General features: G+C 44.2%; 1 long non-coding RNA gene across 1 annotated transcript in view; it reads right to left on the bottom strand.

Moving 5' to 3' along the window:
- LOC136835915 (uncharacterized) overlaps positions 1-20,233 on the bottom strand; it is a 58,455-nt gene extending 38,222 nt beyond the window's left edge. Inside the window, exon 1 of the long non-coding RNA XR_010852295.1 lies at positions 20,074-20,233. This is a non-coding gene — a long non-coding RNA (uncharacterized lncRNA). The remainder of the gene's footprint in view (positions 1-20,073) is intronic.
- Positions 20,234-21,563: the final 1,330 nt, after the last annotated feature.

Here is a 21,563-nt window from a genome sequence, read left to right as displayed (position 1 = left end):
CCCTGCAAGCGGACATATACCGACAGGTCAGTCACCTTCACGCCGCCCGGCTTGTCCTCCACCACCCACGTCTTCGTCAGGGATGACGCCGTCCGCCCGCCACTGACCAGGCCCTACAGGGGGCCCTTCCGCGTGCTGGAGAGGAACAACAAGGCGTTCCTGCTCGCCCTTCATGGGAAGAACGACTGGGTGTCTGCAGACTGCATCAAGCCCACCCTCCTGGAGGAGGACACAGACGTCACCACACCACACCCTCCAACTGGACAGTTGTCCCCGCAGCTTTGTAAAGTCTCTGCTGAGCGAGTTCTCTATGGTGAGGTCCCATTTTCTTTGCCTCTCCAATTCGTCACACCTGGCATGATGGGTCACGCAGATCCAATCATTTAAATTATGTATATAATTATTTACCTGTCTCCAATTTGTATATCATGTATACTTCTTTCGCAAGCATCAGATTGTATTCAACTCCATATCTGTCCATTTGTATAACTCAAAGTGTATTCGTTCACTGTATTTATTGTTAATTATTATCGACCTCAGGTCACCCTTGTTCTCATTGTATTCCGCGGCATGACGTCAGTCTGCCACTATATAAACTGCCTGGGTCACCAATAAAGCAGCAATAACTTTTCCTGCTCGTTTCCTTTGCACCTCTTAAAGCTACAAGACTTACAGTAGCAGCTCAGAAGCCTCTAACATATACTGAATAATATTTATTGGAAACCTCAAGGTTTTTTTAGTAGTTTTTTTTATGACAAAGTCATGGAGCACATTGTAACAGTAACGAACAGATTTGCCAACCAGTTTCCAGACATATAGATAGAAAGTTTGGTAATCCTACAGTTTGGGGGTCCAAATTCACTGACAGTAACAAACAGATTTACCAACCAGTTTCAGACATATAGATAGAAAGTTTGGTAATCCTACAGTTTGGGGGTCCAAATTCACTGCATTACGTAAAGTCAAGATCAGCACACAGATTTATCAAATATTTAATGAATCATGGAAAACAATGAAAAAAAAAATGAACAGTTTATCTGATTACAGAAGCAGAGATTGTAAAAACACAAAGGGAATAAAGGGGGAACGTAAATAGACAAAACATGTATTAGGGGATACAGACCCACAGAATTCTGGGAAAATTGTAAATCTCTACTTCTGTAAACACATAAACTGATCATTTTTTCAGATTTACCAAAAAGCGGCTGCTGAAGAGCAAGAGCCCGTGCCAGGTTCCTACCTGGTTCCTGGTTCCTGAGCGCTTTGCTCCACAAACACAGTTGCAGGCACACTACACTATTCGTGTGAGGTGCAGAGCTTTACTCCCTTTGTTTATTTTACAACCTCTGCTTCTGTAAGCAGATAAACTGCTCAGTTTTTTAGCAAATATACTTCTGTTTGCAGATGTGTTGAAATTGAAAATAGGGATGAAAACTTAAACAAACAAACACAAGGGAGCAGTGAATATGGACCCCTAAACTGTAGGATTATTGAAAGTTTGTCTACAACATTACGTGCACTAAAGTGCTATGACACAAATGTAAATGAAATGAAACAATTGATAAAGCTTTACAATACTTGCACAGCCTATCTCGGTAAAATGGCACATTGCATGCAAAACATTATAAAAGACGACTTCTTCAAAAAGACAATTTCATGATCACACAAGTTTCTTACAAGCCAGATTTTTCTTACGTCCCAAGTAGTTGTTTACTGGTGACACACTAGGTCGCTCTCCACTAGTTCTTCCGATGGCCACAGTACCTTGTTACGGTCACAGGCATTTCGAAGGTTGAGTCAAAGGCTTTTATGCATGTGCCAACCAGGTTGGGGTTACTGCACATGCACAGTTTTTTTCTAATTGACCTATCATACAGTATTCTCCGATTTAAATTTGATCCAGCCCAGCCAATCATAGGCCTAGGATTATGCCTGCTACAGCTGGCTTTGTCGAGTTTGCTCTGAATTCGTCCATTGGATTTTTGCCTGCGAACTGAATGGATCTCTGCCTCGGTTGTGAATTAAGCATTGCCGATATTTCAGTTATATCCAAGGATCGTGAGCTAACTCTTGAATTTTTAGCACAGCACAAAGTGTTAAAGTTAATGTATAAATGCCCTTGCTGCCTAATATTTTAAAAATAACTAAAAATAAGATTCCATTGAGACAAAGTAATACAGAATTCAGCTGGTAAATGAGTGAGATGTCGCCTTAATGTATCAGGGCTGACAGGAACTTGGTTTGAGAACGTGCACCTTCCTACTGAGCAAGTTCTACTGTGTTCTTTTTTTAACTTAGCCGTTGTACTCAACTAGAGGTTACACATGCCACCAGGGTATGTGAGGGTACCATAAATTACTGGTACAACTTTTGCCGGGAAGTGGTATTGCATAACATTGAAAGTACTAGCAGTCCAATAGGTGGTCCTGGCTAAATTGAAGAAAAAAATGAGGCCAAGTTTGGCAAAAGAAAGTACAACAAAGGGAGGTATACTGAAGGATTGTGGGTGTTCGGGGGGTTCGGGCTCGATTCCAAAAAACGTTTATGGTCCCGGTACCCAGAAAACACAAGTGGATATTGCCAGGAACAAAGATAATAGGTGATTGTTGGCCGGCATACTCCCAGTTACAACTAGAGGGTACACACACGAAACTGTGAACCACTCACGAAACTTTGTGGGCCCAAAAACTGGGGCATCACCCAGAACACTGAACGTTGCTGGAGGGACGCTATAGCTGATGTACCAAAATATGGCAGAAGGGAACACATTCAACAGATACCTAACATATCACCTCTTCCGCCGAAAATACCCAGTATACAAAGCCCAGTTTCACACGTTCATGCCTGCTGTCGCCACCCTGTACCCACCTCCGGTCTCCCCTGCGGAAAATGGATCTGACACCTCCCAGTAATAAGGTAAGTTCATTGATGTATATGTAGATTAAGGTAAATGCTCCTTAGTTAAGGGTAAAAGCAAATAAGTAGTATATATATATATTAGCTAATAAAAAATCTTGTTGGCAAGAGGAAGATAGGGCTCCTCACCATGTCTGAATGTCAACTTTGCCTAAGAACAGCCCAAGCATTCTAACTAAGACAGTGGCCAAAATAGTACCGACTGGGTAGAATTAAGCAATAGCTCTGCATAGGGTATTACTTTGGAATTTGACTTTTCCTATAGTATTTTGATTGCTTATCAAGAATTTGCTATTATTTTTTGTCAGTCAACTGTAATTAACCTGTAATTAAGCTCAGAAGTTGTATGCTGGCCATCCTGGAATGCTAGCGCGCATGTGAAGTGTTATAGGGGAGCTTTTAGTAAAAAGTGGAGCCCCCTGGATAAGTAACATGGCCTGCTAGGTAAGGTTAGGCTTGGGTACATTAGGTTAGTATAGTTCCTTTCATAACAGGTTTCCTTAACCAATCCTTTCTTAAACACATGGCTCCCTAATGACTTGCGAATGCATGGAACCATTCCATACGAACATGACGGTCCAGTCTTTTTTCCAACGATTTCCCCCACCCAAAACCCCCGTCCCCAAAGGGTCCCCAACCATACTGGGTAAATATGAGGTTAATAATAACTGACTGACAATAAACAACACCACCTCCTTCATCAGCAACACTAAAAGTATAAGAAAAATCAATCTCCAAGGTAATAGTCCATGTGGAGGCGTTGCTTGGATTTACCACTGACTGTTGGGGGTCTTTGCACACCCCTCAACCAGGTCACACCATAGCGACCTAAGTAAGGTAGACTTCCCGAATGTTGTCGCTTCTTGTATGCAGAGTGGCAGGTCAGTAAAACGAGAATTACGAAAGTCATGGACATCCTATACCTTTGTGTCCATTCCCCCCCCCCCAACCCAGAAACCCGGTTTTCCAGCAATAAGGTCCCCCCTTACCGTTTGTTGTAGCATTTTTCATAATATACAGTTACTACATATTTACATAAATTACGCCAAAAACACGTCACTATATATATGCTGGGCAGTAGAGCAAGAAATGTTCTAAGTTTTCAGTTATTTCTTCACAGCACAAACATTTTGTATCTTACTCCCCCTTTTAACCTATTCCTATCGTTTAAAGGGGTGTAAAGACGTCAGACGTCTCTTCATTTTCGCATCAATCACGTCATGCATTGCATTTCCTAATATGTCAAGACTCTCATGTAAATAGTCATGTGTGGAATTTTCTGGCCTTTCTGCCGATATGTATTTCATCATTGTACATTTATTACGTCTTTCAAAATTGCCATTTATTTGTCTGTCAACAAACACAAATTGCTCAGAGTACGAGTCATGGGGTTCGGAGGTCGAACACCACGTTTCTGTCCTCACTCTACCATGTATACCTGCGTTCAGGTAATAAACAAATAAATACCCAGTTGAACTTTCTTGTCCTCACAGGGGCATTTATATGGTCAAACAGTTTGCCCAAGTTGTTTGTTAATAGGTTTGAAAAGGTGTCTCACGGTCAGACCAAATTTACATCCAACCTCAGTCGTGCAGCTGGGAAGCAAAGGTGCCTCTGGACTGAGACAATGTTATTGCTTTTGGTTTAGCAGTGGCACCAAGGAAAAAGAAAAAATGTCTAAGTGGAGAAAAGACTGGTTGTTAAAAAGAGACCAAATTTCTCATGCAAACTTGCTTGTCGATTTGGTGATTATGGCCGTAGGACTGGCATAATTATATGAGATTGGATGAGGCAGCAGATTTAGATTTTGTCCTGTGAGCAGCAGCTTGGTTCTTTTAATACCTCCTGAAGTGAGGTAAGCCCTTGTTTCTAGATAGCTTATTGGCATATTCTTTAGATTTAACATAAAAGTGTATATTCTTTGTTTTTAAGGATAAATTCCAAAAAACTTCCATCTCATTCCTCTTTATTTTATTTTCCTCAATATTCATATTTGAGATGGGAAACACCGACAGTTTTTCCAAGACATGACCAAAATAGCTAATGGGGTTTGATGTTTGCCGATCGTTCACGCGAGCAAAATGTTTGTGGATAACTTAAGTCCCACCCACAAAAGTCAGGCCAAGCTGGACTTCCTTCAAACAGTTTGTCAATGCCGTTGGCCAACCAAACACCCAATTCACACAGTCAAATTTCACTTCAAATATATGTTGGCAAACCAGGTTGGACAAATCATTTGACCATATAAATGCCACTTAATTCTAGTGTGCCTAGTCTAACCTTACTGATCAGCATTGTTTCTTTCAGTGCTATCATACCAGATTTCTTCTCTTATGTTTTCTTTATATTTTCAGTGCCCAACCAAATTAATACAACTCCGAATCCTCCATCAGGCGCTGCTTTGCAGGCTAAGCCTGATGTCGAGCTACAGACAAGAGCCAGAGCCTGTGCCAGAGCCCGCACCAGCACCAGAACCACAGAGCCATCAGAGCCAAGAGCCTGAGTCAAACCTTGAGCCAGAGCCAAAGCTGGTGCCAACACCTGAGCAAGAGCATTCTTGATGGAGGCCCAAATACAGTACCTACTGAGGAGTCTGACAGAAAAGCCAAAGAAGAATGAGACATCATGGGAAAGTGTCAGTGCCACAGCCACTGCCTTGGCAGATGACCCACACCTGCTGAGGGAAGAAGACAGGCCTGAGAGCCTGGTTGAAACATCTCCGGCCAAGGGTGAAGCCTTGGGGACTGTCCTGAACACCCAGGTCCAAACCACTCCTTGGGAACAGACACCCAGTGATGATGTAACAGGCACAGCTACTGTCACGGTTGTTGCAGCAGCCAAAGCAGTAGCTAGCCTAGATTATCCAGTGCCAGCCAAAGGAAGTTCACAGGCCATCATCCCAGGCCTCAGTTCCAAAGGTGACTTTGCCAAGAGCTCATGGTCATACTTGACCATGGATACCACTCAGCCTCCGCCACAGACCCCTTTCCAGGATCCCTCTAGGGAACCTTCCCTCCTGCAGGACAAACTACGGTCAGATGCAGAAGTTACTTTTGGCCTTGCAACTGCAGGTTAGGTTCTAGGCTATGGAGGAGAAGATCTTGGTCTAAAGACTGGGACAGAGATGAGGAAAGAGATAGAACCAGACAAAAAGCTTGGGAAAAGGATAGACATTAAAAGAGCAAATGTGCTCTCACTAGTGCCCTAGTGCACAGTGCCATGTACTGTACAGTAGCTGTAACTCTGTAGCCTTCCAGAGTGGCCTAGACGTGGCTGTATGGAAAAATTACAATAAGCTATGACTGTTCCCCAGACTCACGAACTGAGGCCATGTCCTAGCTTCCCGTGTATTTTTATATTGTGATTTTGCATCGCATTTATTTTATTCTTTCATTTAGCATTATCTGTATTTAATTGACATATCTTCGTTGTAAAGTCATTTATGTCCTAGTATATTGCTGCGCTAGATTGCTTGTGTGCTGAACTCCTTAAAGCATGAAATATTTCAATTTTTGTGCCTTCATGGCCAACTTACTTCAATCTAATTTGCATTTAAAATTAATCACACAGAAAGTAACTTCATTCAACTAGCCACAGTCTAATCATTTCTTAGTATTGTTTATTTATTTATATAATTGAGAGAATCACGCGATGATCAGCCAGTCAAACTCCCTTTTGCTTCACTTTAAATTATCCTTTAGTTAAGCCTGTACTTACAAAACTTCCGTCCCGTTCAAGGACGAAATCTCTGCTAAAAATGGGGGGCTATCTTAAGTCCGCAGGCTTAACCTTGTTCGAAACCCCCTTTTCATAATGGCTGACACATGGTAGGCCTAATATAGAGCCCAAATTAGTAGCCTTTCTCTCTCCCAATCACTCCTAAATCCTAGGTTTTCTGCCGTGAGATCTGCGTCTTTTTAGGCTTATCGACTTAGTGTCATGTGGCCTACAGGTACCCGCCATTTTGGAGCCCAAGCAGTTGATGTGAAGCAAGGCCTGAGCGAGTCCCAATCTGGCTTGAGAAGTGGAGAGGAAAGCAGCCACTGCATTCTGCCTGTGAGAAGCACACTTTCTTCACCCCGTGCCAAAAAGAGAAACTCTGTGGGACTTTGTATTAAAATATATACAATCAATGAAACATCCCAGGTCAGTCCAACAAGTGCACAGGGACAAACGGCAAGCCTTTCCCTTATCCTATAACCTGTTTTTCCTTCCTTTATCAGAAATCCTCATCCAATCCTTAATGTGATATTCCCCACGTGCCCTACCTTCTCTCATATGACTTACTTTCCACATCTTACCCTGGAACCCACATAAAATCCTCTATACCAAAGCCATCCACTGTTTGCGTGCCTCGTTTAATTCCAAATTAGGAAAAAATCACTTAAAGAGACTCTTTACTGACTGTGCCATCCTCATGTGCATGAGCACATCGTCCAGAGCACGCAACTTCATCGTGATGCTTCGGACTTCTTAGTTAGGGGAGACTTGATAGCTCATTTGCACGTTGTTAGGCCCTTAATGCACGCCATTTCCATATTTAACGACCCATTTCTCTTCCAGAGAGATGTGTTATCGTGGGTGAATTCAGAACTTCAGCTCTGAGTCAGTCAGCTTGCATGCTCCCACATGGTAGGCAAGAGGCAGATGTCTTCTCGTGACCCAGCGATGCTGAAGACTTGATTAATTCTCTAACTGTATATTCATTTTGCAACCCTCCTACCTGGCCAAGTTGGCCAGTGTTGTTTTGCATTTGCTTATGATCCAATTTGGTTTATTGTTGTACATACTATTAAATTGTTAAAGTTCCAACTAGTGTAAATTACACCTTTTAACATTCTTACTTTTCTTATTATTATCCATCTTGTTTTTACAGCTGCCAAGTTCTTCGTTGGATGAGTCGGTAGAGTTGTCGGCTAGCACTCTGCTAGGCCCGAGTTCGAGTCTCCGGCCAGCCAGTGACGAATTAGAGGGATTTATTTCTGGTAATAGAAATTCATTTCTCGGTATAATGTGGTTCGGATTCCACAATAAGCTGTAGATCCTGTTGCTAGGTTGGTTCTTAGCCACGTAAAATAAGTCCAATCCTTCGGGCAAGCCCTCTCTAGGAGAGCTGTTAATCAGCTCAGTGGTCTGGTCAAACTAAGGTATACTTAACTTTACAGCTGCTCTTATCTGCGTTACTGTTTCAAGGCCTCCTGAATGGCTCCGTAAAAAAGGATATACCTTAAGTAATTTGTGTGGGAACAGTGATCCATGAACACAGTTCATCTATATGTTATGTATTTTATGCACAGCTTTAACAGAATTATATACTATTTTAGTCATTCAAAAAGCAATTTCTGTCTCAACACTTCCATCTGGTTAGATTAAAACAGAATACAGTAATACAGTAATTTTGAATATCCTTCGGAATATCCTTCGTGCACTGTTCCTGGACAATGAACGGAGAAGCCAGTCGTCCAGGTACAGGCATACATTGATGCCTAGAAGGTGTAGCCACTTTGTGAAGGGTGATAGAATTTGTGTAAATACCTGAGGGCCGTGGAGAGGCCGAAACATAGCACTCGAGATTGGAAGACTCTGCCCTTGAAGACAAATCTTACTTATTTCCTGGACTCCGGATGTATTGGGATAAAGAAATACACGTCTTGCATATCCAGGTGATCACCCAGTTGCCCGGTTGGATGGATGATAGTACTGACTGATTTGTCTCCATTTTGAACTTTGTCTTCTGTAAGACGTTCAAAGCGCTGATATCGAGGAGAGGTCTCCACGCCCCTGACAACTTGGGGACTACTACTTCTATGGCCCACTTCTTTGGGAGAAATGACACTTCCTCCGCCAGAGCTGCAAACCTCTCAGGGCCTTCCGAGTGTGCCGTCAATGTGATCGGCGAAGACACAAGGGGAGGGTACTCCTTGAATGGGATAGAGTACCCTCATCGAGAACCTTGATTGTCCGAGGCTCCATGCCTCTGGCACTCCACTTTTCCCAGAAGAGGAGTCTGGCTCCTACAGGTGCACGAAGGATAGAAGAGTCATTTTTTGGAAGGTCTGGATGAGGCCCTCTTGATGGACCTATCGGCGAATCGTACCTTGGAACGGGGGTTGGAGGAGAAACCCTGTCTGCCTCCCCCAAAAGGCTGCTCTTGAAGGAGACAGATTTCACAGCAAAAGTAGAAGGCTCTTTAGGCGTTTGGACAACTGAGCCAAAACATCCTGTGTCGATATTTTCTGCAAATCGGTGGCAACCTCCTTCACAGCTGATTGCGGAAACAGGTACTGCTTGTCAAAGAGAGAAAACAACAACTCTAACTTTTGAACCAAAGTCACTCCCTTCGTGGCGAAGGAGCACCACAACTCCCTTTTCTTCAGGACTCCAATGGAAAAGAGGGTTGCAAGCTCCGAGGACCATCTCAACGGCTTTACCAGAGCATGACAATACACCGATCCAATCCACTGACAGGTCTGTCGCCAAAACATCATATATCTTTCTGGTAAGGCGACTAAACACCTCGAGGACTTTGAACATATGTTTGACTAGATGATCCAACTCCGAGGGGGCAAAGAAAACCTTAGCCAATGAGAAGGTGGATCGACGAGCTGACTTGATCAGTTCAGAGAAGTCACCTTGGGATAAGGCAGTGCCTCCCAAGGATGGAGCTTCTCCTGTAGCATTGGACAGATATCTTCTGGCTGTGAGTCCTGCTGGAGGAAAAGCAAAATTGGCCCTCCCCTGCTCTCTTTTCATCGTGAGCCAATCCTCTACTTCCTGTAAAGCTTTCCTCGCCGAGGAAGAAAGAACCATCTTGGGGAGATGAGTGCTGGAGTCGGCTTGATTCCTCATAAAGAAGGTAGAAGCAGAAGAAAATGGAGCAGCTGGCTGGAAACGCAATGAGAAGGTTGCTAAGAAATACCTCGAAAGAGAAGCATATGCAGAGGGAGCCGGTTCTTACACTACCTCCTCCTCCGCAGAGAGAGACCGGAGATAATGATACATCTCAGGAAGGCTTCAGTACAGCAAGTCTGCTAACTGTTCTTGATATGAGCAAAAGACGGATCCTCTATGATGGCTGCAGGCAAAGAAGAAGACGGGCGCTTGGTTTTCGGCGAGCTGGCAGAGGCAGGTACCAGGCGCTTGGGAGTCAGTGCTGGGCACTCAGCGACAGATAACACCAAGCGACGCTCATTAGAATACACTGTGCGCTTGTGTGGGCACCTGGACAAAGATAAAGAATGTTTCCTAGCAGAGTGGGCACCAAAACTTGGCTGAGGGCTGAGCGACAGCTCTCTAGTCTGCTTCGATGGAACGGGAGAATCTCACAGATGTGATGTCTCTTTGGAGGATGAGATTTGCCCGGAAAGCGCCAAGAATACCTCTTGTTGTTGGGCTGGAGAGATCAGAGTCTGAAGACAACTGATGAGCACTGACACAGACGCCTTTCCAACAGCTGTCTGAAACACGAGCTACAGAATCAGACGAGGGGGTGACTGTCTGTGGGCAATCCCCACCCACCTCGTTTGGACCTCCAGTATGTCTCCTCCCAGGTTCAGGGGAGTGTGACTGGGACCTTCTGTCTGGAAGAATCAGCGGGATGAACAGCCGCCTCCTCCACTGGCACTGGCACTTTCACAACACTAGGCACTTGACCCATTAGGATCCTAAGAGACTCACCTAACTCAGGCACTGTTGACCATAAGTTCCAATTTGCGATCAAACCTACTCTCAAGGCTGGCAATGGTATCGGGTTCAGAAGCATGGGAGCTGGGTAAAGGAGTTGATGGCAAAATATTAGGAGGACTAAGGATGGGGATAAGGCTAAAGCCAGAGAATAAGGAATGTTACTGTTGGGGCTGGCTGGGGTCATCAATAGAAAGAATATTAACAGGTTTTAAACTATGAGCCCTACTCTCGGCTCTAGAAGCTGCCTTCCTCTTTCTATCTGTCTAATTTCTCCAAACAAGATTTTAAAATCTTCCACTGCTTTTCATCCCATCCTTTACATTCCTCACAAGTAAGATCCTTTGAGCACTCTTGTCCTCTACATTTAGCACAAACTGTATGACTGTCATAGGTCACCTTAGTCATGCAAGTCTTGCAACCCTCCCTAAATTATTTAATGCTGGAGGAACTTGGATCCGACATTATTAATAACACAAGGGTCTCCTAAACTTAACTAGCTGAAAAGCTACCAGAACAAAGAGTACATCACTAAACCCTGAAAACAGCGATGAAAAACTCTGAACAAAGTTGCCAAAAACATTCAATGTTGCATCTAAAGTTGGCAGAAAGGAAATGAGCTCCTCTGTTTTGTTGTTCCTTTTTGTTACCCGATAGTGAGCAAGGTAGCCATCTACACAAAAACAATGAAATCGCTACAGTAAACTTTAAATTTTAGCTGCTGCTCGAGTGGAAAAGTATAGCTGTGTAATTACTTGGCGAGTTACTTATGTGAAATTCTTGACTTAGATTATGCTGATGATATAGTTTTGATCTGCGAGGGACCAGAACAGATGCAGAGAGTGTTGGATTGTCTAGCGAGTGAAAGTCAAAAGGTTGGTTTGGCTATTAATAGTGGAAAACCTGAAATCAGGAATATGAATATTGAAAATCCACGGGACTGTCTAATTGAAGGCATGGTTGTGAAGCAAGTGGATAAGTTTAAATATTTAGGTACTTATTTAGGTAAAAGATGTGCTCTGATCACAGAATTTATGGAGATTAAAAAAGGCTCATCAGGAAATGGGAATACTTAAAACATTTTGGAATAGTAGCCATTTTTCTGAGCATGCAAAAATAAAAATTTACAAGGTAATGGTTGGGAGTATTTTGATTTATGGGCATGAGTCATGGTACAGTACAGTGACTTCGGATAATACATCCCTAGCATTTGAAAATAGCCCAAAAGAATATTAGGAATTAATTGGAGGGATAGGATATCAAATAACAGAATTTGAGAAGTAAGGGGGTGCAGCCAGTCGATGAGTACGTTAGGTTCTCGACTTCTTCTTGGCAACCTTCTTCAACATGGCATGGAGGAGCTGACCCCCGATGGAAGGGGGAGCAGATGAAAAACCAGATGGTTGGGCTACTGGAGGGTAGACCATTGCAGCAGCATAAGGTGATGCCTTGTCAACCACAGCAGGCGATACTAAAGGAGAGACATGTGTTGTTACCATAATCAACATAGAAGCCCTCAGGAAGGAAGACATCATGACAGTCGAAGTAGTCACTGTCACATAAGTGGTAGTCACTGGAGTCATCGCAAGATCACGGGATACCTTCAGATGACTCAGCAGGCCCTGCCATGAAGGAATGCCCAAGAGACCCAAGTCTCCAAGAGCTCCTCGTTCTCCTCCTCCATACCTGAAAGGAAGCCAGGTTAATGGTGGCAGTCCCTCTTTACTCGAAGGGATTCCCCCCTTATTACCAAAGACCATCAAGCAGAGGTCATCCCGGTCCCCAGCCCTCCCACGACAACTACCGCCTGATGAAACAAGCGAAGATGATGAGGGGAAGTTTACTCCTGTAGGAGTGACAGCCATGGATGGAAGCCTTGCAGGGGAAGGAAGGAATAAGAGGGATCAGTAACCTATGTAGACGTCAGGGGTGTGTTACCACTAGACGAATCCTTGGGAGTTTTTCTCTTGTACCACCGCCTCTGTGAATACTTCACCCACTGCACAGGAGACCAGATCATCTTCACAGGAGACCAGATCATCTTAAGTACAGTCAAGGCCCCTACAACTGGAGCAGAGGGCATGGGGGTCAGCATCAAAGGAAGAGTGATGTGGTTACTGCTTAAGGCTAGTCCCAGGACATACACTGAAAGCCAACCTTTTGCTCAGACAGCTTATCATCTGATTCACAGGTTTGCATTTTTCTCAAACATGCAAATATATCCAGATATATACAAAAGTACACAAAAGAAAAAGAACAATCCTACCGGGAACGTACAAAGTAAAGCAAAACAGCAGGCAGGGCGGAAGGAGAACCAAGAGCTCCTCATAGCGTGGAGGCTGAATGCAAAGTGAATGCTTACTGTGTGGGTGGGTGGGATTCCTAACAAAGCACCTGGTTTAAAATTAAACGGCCAGTTTCCAGGTGTACTGAAGCAAAAATCCTCATGTAAAGACCAATGGTTTGTATACTGTGTACGAACAAACAGGTCGCACTGATTTTATCACTGTTATAAATACATGAGGCCTTATGAACAATACCTAACTTTCGTGCAGCATTTGCTGAAACTTTCATTAGATGTTTCTCAAAAGTCAGATGTGAGTCAAAAGTTACACCTAGAATAGTTAAAGCTTTGGACTCAATCAGCAAAGTTCCATCCACCTGAAGGGTAGGATAAGGTGGGAAATCTGTACGAGATCTACTAATCAAGAGTGTTTTCATTTTATCGGAGTTCAGTCTCATACCCTACTGGCTACACCATTCACTAATTCGGTCCATGTCCCAATTGAAGCCGAGGGCTGCTTCACTTCTCATAAGTGAAGACTTTACTACACCCACGTGTTGCATCATTGGCATACTGAACAATCTTGTTTTCCAGGCCAACAGCCATGTCACTTGTATACACTATAAATAACAGCGGACCAAGAACACTACCCTGTGAAACTCCAAACAAAATAGGTCTTGGTTCACTAAAGATCCCATTGACAGCAACTTGCTGCTGCCTACCTGTAGGGAAATCTTGAAGTAATCCTAAAACATATCCACCAACTCCAAGATTCTAAAGTGATTTACTAAACTGAAAGCTGCACTAAAATCTACCTGAACTACTCAAAACCCTTATCAAGGTTCTCTTGCAAAATGGCATGTCAAGTCTAAAAGACCATCGCAGGCACCCATCTGCTTCCTGTATGCAAACTGACTATCAGCTAACAATCCTTTAAATTACACAACTTAGACAGTGGCTTAAAAATTAGTTTTTCAGAGACTTTGGAGAGCCCATGCTAGAGGATCTGGGACTGGCGAACAGAACAGAGGGAGATGATGGTTTCTGGAGGTCGTGAAAAGGTCTAACATCGGTTTCCCCCAAAAGCTTCCTGAGATCTAGGCATACCAGTGGGTCTAACGTCCACTCCATCGGAGAATCTGTTTTTGGTGGCTTAATTCGTCCACAAGAACACTGAGTCTTCCTTGAATGAATCGGGTCACTACTTGTGTGTCATTCTGGTCCAACCAGAGAAGGAGGTCCCTTGCTGCCTTGCAAATAGAGAAGAAGGAAGTTCCCCGTCTTTTTACGTAATTTCTGACGTTACTGGAAATACAAATGCATCCGGGAGACTTTTCCTGTTCCAGCTGACTCTTAGGTAATACTGTAGGGGTCTCATGAAGAGCCTGCCCAGAGAGACGAACTGCACCATGGACGACAAGGTGCCCAGAACTCATCCACCTGTTGGCTGAACAATCACATAGAGTCAAGATCTTGTTAACTGTCTTCCGGCAAGTTTCTACTCTCTTCGGAAATGGGAAAACCCGAAAATCCTGGGAGTTTATTTTCATTCCTAAATAATGAATCTCCTGAGGAGTCAGCTCTGATTTGTCCATGTTGATGAGAAGGCCAAAATCCTGAGGGGTTCTCCAAAGGTCCTCTAAAAAAAAAGTATACCTTAGTTTAACCAGACCACTGAAGCTGACTAACAACTCTCCTACGGCTGGCCCGAAGGATTAGATTTATTTTACGTGGCTAAGAACCAATTAGTTACCTAGCAACGGGACCTACAGCTTATCGGGGAATCCGAACCACATTATAACGGGAAATGAATTTCTATCACCAGAAATAAATTCCTCTTATTCTTCATTGGTCGCTCGGAGATTCGAACTCGCGGCCAGCAGAGTGCTAGCTGAGAACAGAACCCACTTGCCCAACGAGGAACTCCAAAGGCCCTCTGTACAGTGTTCTCTCAATTGGGATCGTGAGTAGCCAATCATTGAGGTAAAGGGATATCCTGATTCCCATCAGATGAAGCCATTTCACTGGTGAAAACCTGGGGGCCGTCGAAAGACTGAAACACAGGGCCCGAAACTGGAACGCCTTGCCCTCGAAAACAAACCTGAGGTACTTCTTTGAATCTGTATGGATCGGTATGTGAAAGTACGCGTCCTGCATGTCTATGGACGCCATCCATTCTCCCTGGCGAATGGATGCTAGAACTGTTTGGTTTGTTTCCATTTTGAACTTTGTCTTTTGTGCAAAGACGTTCAGGGAGCTGCATCTAATACAGGTCTCCAGCCCCCTGACAACTTGGGGACTACGCACGATTGGTTGTAGAACCCTGGAGAATAAATGGCTTCTTTCTTGACGAGAGACGTGACTTCTTGCGAGGGGGCTGCAAACCTCTTTGAGCCTGTCAAGTAAGCTGTCAATGCAACAGGCATGTTGACTAAAGGAGGCTTCTGCACGAAGGGTATGGTGTAGCCATCCACCAGGACAGAGACTATCCAGGGTTCTGCTCCCTTCTTCCCTCAACTTGCTCCTATTTGGGTATGGATGACTTTGTCCTCACTTTCTGGAGGAAGATCTAGAGGCGGACTTCTTAATGGCGCATTGCGTAAAATACACGCTGATCTCGGTCTAGAGTATGGCCAGGGTTTGCTGCTCCGAAAGGGATGCATCGCAGCGGTATTGTGGATCTGGTAGCAAAAGTGGGCGTTTCCTTTGAGAGTCTTGACGACTGTGAAAGGTAGATCTTGGGTACTCTTCTTCTGAAGATCGGAAACTATACCAAGACTGTAGCTTGGGGAAAAAGATGCAGCCAATCCAAGAGAGAGAAAAGGAGTACTGATCTCTGTGAAGGAGCCACTCCCTTAGATGTAAAAGAACACCACAGTTCTCTTTTCTTTAAAACGCCCATAGTATAAAGGCCAGCTAACTCCCGGGAACTATCTCTGATTCCTCTATCAATACAGGAAAGAATTCCTAGCCAGTCATTAGAGGAATCTTGGGGCGATACTGCACATTCTCTAATCTTCCGAGCCAGAGCACCTACAGCCCAGTCTAGAAAACTCATCATTTCCAACACCTTAAAAACATTCTTTCACAGATGAGCTAGTTCTGAAGCAGAAAACATGATTTTCACTGAAGTGGAAGCAGATCTCCGGCCGAATCTATCAACCTGGAGAGATACCCCTGGGAGGAGGCAGAAACTCCCAGGGAAGGAGCTTTCCCGGTGGCATAAAAGCGGTAACTCACTCGCGAAAGTCCGGAGGGAGGAAAACTAAAGGTAGCTCTATCCTTGGTCCCTCTTCTCTGCTAACCATCCTTCTACTTCACTCAGTGCCTTCTTCACTGAAGAAGAGAGTACCAGTTTAGGTAATTTCAAGGAACCAGCTGTCTGAGACTCCATTAAAAAAGGCCAAGCAGGAGAGGAAGGCCTTGCTGGAGAAAAGAAGCTAGGGAAGGTTGTCAGAAGGAATCTCAGCGAGGTATACGCTGTCGAGGGCGCGTCCTGTTCCGCTACCTCTTCCTCATCAAGGGATACAGGAGACAATGACAAATCAGCTGGAGTCTGGGAAGGAGGAGGAGCCTTCTTGAGCAGGCTCAAAATGCTACTCTGAATAGGGTCCTGGACAGCTGTAGGAGCCGGAATACCCGTGAATAGGGTCCAGGACAGGTGTAGGAGCCGGAATATCAGAAGAGGGAGCCAGAGTACTGAGAAGCACCTGTGTAGTTGATGGCTCTGGGTGTGGAAAAGATGAAACTCCAACCAACGTAGAAGAAGCAGGAACGATGATTGAAGACGTTGCGAAGGTTGACGTGTGGGCACCAATGGGTGCTCTGAAAACACTGGAAGGTCAGTAGCTACAGGGAGCAAGGACACCTTATGGTGTTCGGGCGCCAAAGAACACAACGGAACACTTGGGAACTCGGGTGCTACCTCATGTACAGGAGCCGCTGGGCACTCGGGAGCTATCTGGCGCTTTGAAGCTGCTGGGCATTCAACTTCCGAAGGAAGTTCTGACATTTCTGGGCGCCCAGGTGCTTGACAACATTCCTTAGAAGAACTTCCTCTCGAAGGCAAACAGCGCTTATGGGAAGCTTGGCATTTTGGCACCAAAAGCATATCCTCTGCCAAGAGGTTACTCGAGGAAAAACTCTCCGGGCTGTCCCAGTGAATACATGAGGGGGGCTTGGGATCTTTACTCTTCTTGGAAGGCACTAGAGAAGATTGACACCTGGGACTTAACTCCCCAGAACTGGACATACAATGAACAGCCACTGAGAGACATCAACAGGCTGAACCAAGGGGACGACTACTCTTGGGCAGACCCCATCGACCTCCTTTAGGGTACCAGTTTGGCTCCTCCCAGGTTTTGGGTAGTATGCCAGGGACCTTGGCCTGGGAGAATCGCCAGGGACAAGCAGCCACCTCCTCCACCAACATCTCACTAGCACTGGGCGCTACAGAGCACTTTAAATTACCTTTCTTTTCCATAAGCACTTTCACCAAAGAAGCTAACTGTGCAATAGACTCCACTATTAACTCAGACCTCTTGTCGATTTTTGACTTGAGGCTGGCCACGGGGTTGGGTTCAGAAACGGGAGAGCTGGGTAAAGGAGAGGTTTGAATAGTTATATGGGTTGGAACTGAGTACATTGAAATTAAAGGAACAGTAGAATCTGATTTAGCAACAGATGATGCTTCACTAGCTAATGACTTACTATTGTCCCTAGCCATTGCTTTCCTTTTCTTGTTCCTTGCAAGTCTCCACAAGTGAGAATCTACAGTCTTCCCCTTTTTAATGTCCCAATCGGCACACTCCGAACATCTCAAATCAACAGAGCGTGTTTGAGTCATATGATTCTTTAGTCAGATGTGGATTGCAGCCTTTGCTGCAATACCTAAAGCTAAAAACACTAGAGTCAGACATTGTGAAAATCCAAAAACAGGTCCAAATTGGGGAAAAAGTCATAATCTGATGATAACTAAATATGCCAAGAGGCTACCATGAGAATACTTCACCAATTGCAGAGGAAACAACAAAAAACGTATGAATTCCAAAATTAAAGCTGCTGTCAACCACTGGATTTCAACCATTAGCTGGCAAAAACAAACTGAACCCTTTGCTAAGTTGTTCCTCTCTTACCCCCCGAAAGTGGGCAGAGCACGTCACCTACCACGAATCAAACTAGCGCGACCCACGAATTTCAAAATTTTAGCTGCCGAATGAGTGAAACTAACAGTTATGTAATTGCTGATGAAGGAGGTGGTGTTGTTTATTAGTGGTCAATTATTATTAACCTCACATCTTTATCGGGGACGCTTTGGGAAAGGGGGTTTTGGGTGGGGTAAAACACAGGGAGAGAGAATGGACACGTTATTGTTATGATGGCCACCCTGGAATGGTTCCGTGCATATGCAAGGCATATGGGAGCCATATGTTTCAGAAGGGATTGGCTAAAGAACCCTAGGTATTATTTTAGAAAGAGGAACCAGCCCAAAATGACATGAAAATATGTTTTTCTAGGTGATTTTGATGTGTTTTGCACGAATATCACCTTCATTTTCCTCGGAAATTAACGGTTTTAGACTTTACTCGGAGCACCTACAGTTTCCCGGGCCCACTCGACCGCTGACCGAAATCGGCGGAAGAACACCAAAACCAACATGTCGTGCTTGCCAAGAATCTTTAAATATGCGGATAAGGCGCGAAGCGCCGTTCCGCCACGGCCTTACTGTAACCCCTGTGGCTAGCGCGCGCAGCGCAACATTACCTCTTGCCAGAAAATGTCGTGCTTGCCAAGAATCTTTAAATATGTGGATAAGGCGCGAAGCGCCGTTCCGCCACGGCCTTACTGACAGCACACATAAACAGGACGACATGTTGGTTTTGGTGTTCTTCCGCCGATTTCGGTCGGCGGTCGAGTGGGCCGGGGAAACTGTAGGTGCTCCGAGTAAAGTCTAAAACCGTTAATTTCCGAGGAAAATGAAGGTGATATTCGTGCAAAACACATCAAAATCACCTAGAAAAACATATTTTCATGTCATTTTGGGCTGGTTCCTCTTTCTAAAAATTTACCAAACCCTATTATAAAAGGAACTATACCAACCTAACCTAACCTAGTAGGCCACGTTACTTAGTTGGGGGCTGGAGCCACGGACCTTTTATTAAAAGTTCCCCTAGAGCACTGGGCAGGTGCAATAGCCTTCCAGGATGGCCAGCATACAATAACATATCAGTTCTGAGATTAATCAGTTAACTGCCAAAAAAAATGACAGTTAGTCCTTAATAAACAACCAAAATAATACAGAAAAACTCAATTTCCAAGGTAATAAGCTGTGCAGTTATGCTATAGTTGTTAATTTTAAGTATTAGCTCCGCGCCCGTTTTCACCCTGGAAACTGGTTTTTTCTACACTTTTAGGGCTTCTGATACTGGCAGTGCATTTGTTTGTTGTCGGCCAAATGGAATGTCCCTTTGCCATGTTTAGTACTGGCCCCAGGGGGGCGAGGTGTACCCAAACTTTAACAAGTTATTGCACTTGCCGGACAGGATATGAACCGTTCAAAACAGACGTATATACCTGTATGGAAACCCCTTGTTGGATGGGCTTCAGGGGTTAATTACAGGTTAATTACATTCGTTCGACAAAAAATGAAGGTAAATCCATAATTAGCAACCAAGAAACTGTAGAAAAAGTCAAGTCGGAAGGAAATCGCCGCCGCGGAGATACTACTTAAACCTACCCTATAGTTCTGACCTTGCATTCTACCCCAGTAGGAATATGTCCTAACCGGACATACCTAACCCTAACCTAACCTAAACTGGGACATTGTCCCCTGTGGGCGTTGGCCCTCCCCTTGACACCCCCAAAAAAAGTCGTGACCCCTCCCTCTGCATTCCACCACCACAGCAGGCGGTGATATTGATGGGATTGAGACCAACCACCCAAAGTCTTTAGGGGGTCACCCTAGGTCAGGCTAGGTCAGGATGTAGGCTATCCCCCATACTCCATGGCCTAGCCTATGCCGGAATTAGGGCAATTTTAATAATATTAAGAGGGGTATCCGCCCCTTGAGGACCATCATATCTACCTAGTCCCCTCAAACACCTAAAATACGGTCAAATATGTCCCCACATCGATCCCGTGAGGGAGGGTTAGTATATCAATAGGTTTAGACCATAGGAGGTTTAACTTACGTAAAAAACGCCTTATTTACTGCCGTTCCACGAAGTAACACCCACTGTTTTTATTCTCACGAGTTAAATAAAAATTACGTACGCTTAAAATGCGTAACACGACGTATTTCCGGCGTATATCCGCGATGAAATGAGGCGAAGACACGCGAGGACTCTCCAATAAGGGTCACAGACGTCATCTGTCAAATTGTCAGCTGTCACTAGACGATTATTATGAACAGTGTTGCCACTTCTAAAAATAGGAATTCCCACGAATCGATCCTAAAATTCCCACAGATTCCCACAAAAGATTCTCGGACTCCCGCAGAATATCCCACAAATTATTTTCTTAAAAATTTAATTTTCCAGCTTACCCAGTACATATGGAAATTGCAGATATGGAGTCACTGTCAGCCATATATCTACAGAAGTTCTTTCATCTTCTTCTTCTCCTCCTAAAGTCACCAATTTCCCTTCAGAGCCCCACATCTTCATCGGTTATTTTATCCCTTGCACCAAAATTCTTCAACATATCGAAGTCTACATATGTTTGCGACTGTAGTTTAAGTCCTTAGCTATTTGCAAAGTCTAAAGAGTTTCTCTTTTCGTTAACTTCTGCCCAAAATGAAACCGCATCTGTCGAGCTTGCACGAGTTGATCCATGTCCTCGAAGGTTGATCGATATCTGGCAGCTAACGAAGAAATACTGTCTTTGCACTGAGAAGTAGCAATTTTGGGGTGCAGTTTTTTCAGTATCAGTAGGCAGTTAATGTTTTCAGGAAGTCGCATCTGCACTTCCCTTATTAATTCTATCACAGAACTCCCGCAACGCTCTTTATCGTATGTGAGTTGAGCATTTTTAAGGGGACATTTTGATGCTGCGGTGCTAAACTCAAAGCCAGAATTAATGGCAGATACTAGCATTGCATGATCTAAAAATTTTATCCCTGGAAGTTGTTCAGCTGGACATTTTGAAAGCTGAGAAGGTTCTACGATTATCTGCATTATATTTCTGTACATGTTCAACAAATCTTGAAACAGCCAATCCACCCCGACTACCTCTTTCAACACCTTCCTAACAAACAGCATATAGAGTTCATTTTGAGGGTCTTTGTAAGCATCCCACAAAAGTTTAGCTGTGTGACACCGCTCTGTGGATGCTGCTATATGAAAATGCAGTTTCAGTGCATCCCACTGTTCAGTAATGACATTCATAACTTCTAAACGGGCTAACCAACGAGTTGTTGCCATGCCTGGGATTCTCTGAGGTGTTTTACTCTCAAGAGTTTGGTAAATATATATCTTTATATTTCTTAATTCGTTCGGGACTGTGTGAGAACCAATTATGTGATTCACGAACACTAAATGCTAACACTGTTGGCAACACTTCAGATGCCTTACTGGCAGCTAGATGCAGGGAATGACAGATGCCCCGAAATACTGTTATGTTGTCGTTATCATTTTTCAGAAAAGTGTTGCAAGAGAATGGCGAGGGCCTATCATCCAGTTGG

The sequence above is a fragment of the Macrobrachium rosenbergii genome, chromosome 55 (assembly GCF_040412425.1).
Source record: "Macrobrachium rosenbergii isolate ZJJX-2024 chromosome 55, ASM4041242v1, whole genome shotgun sequence".
Taxonomy (NCBI): Eukaryota; Metazoa; Arthropoda; class Malacostraca; order Decapoda; family Palaemonidae; genus Macrobrachium; species Macrobrachium rosenbergii.
The sequence above is the reverse complement of the archived record's forward strand: the minus strand, read 5'-3'. Positions and strand labels throughout refer to the sequence as shown.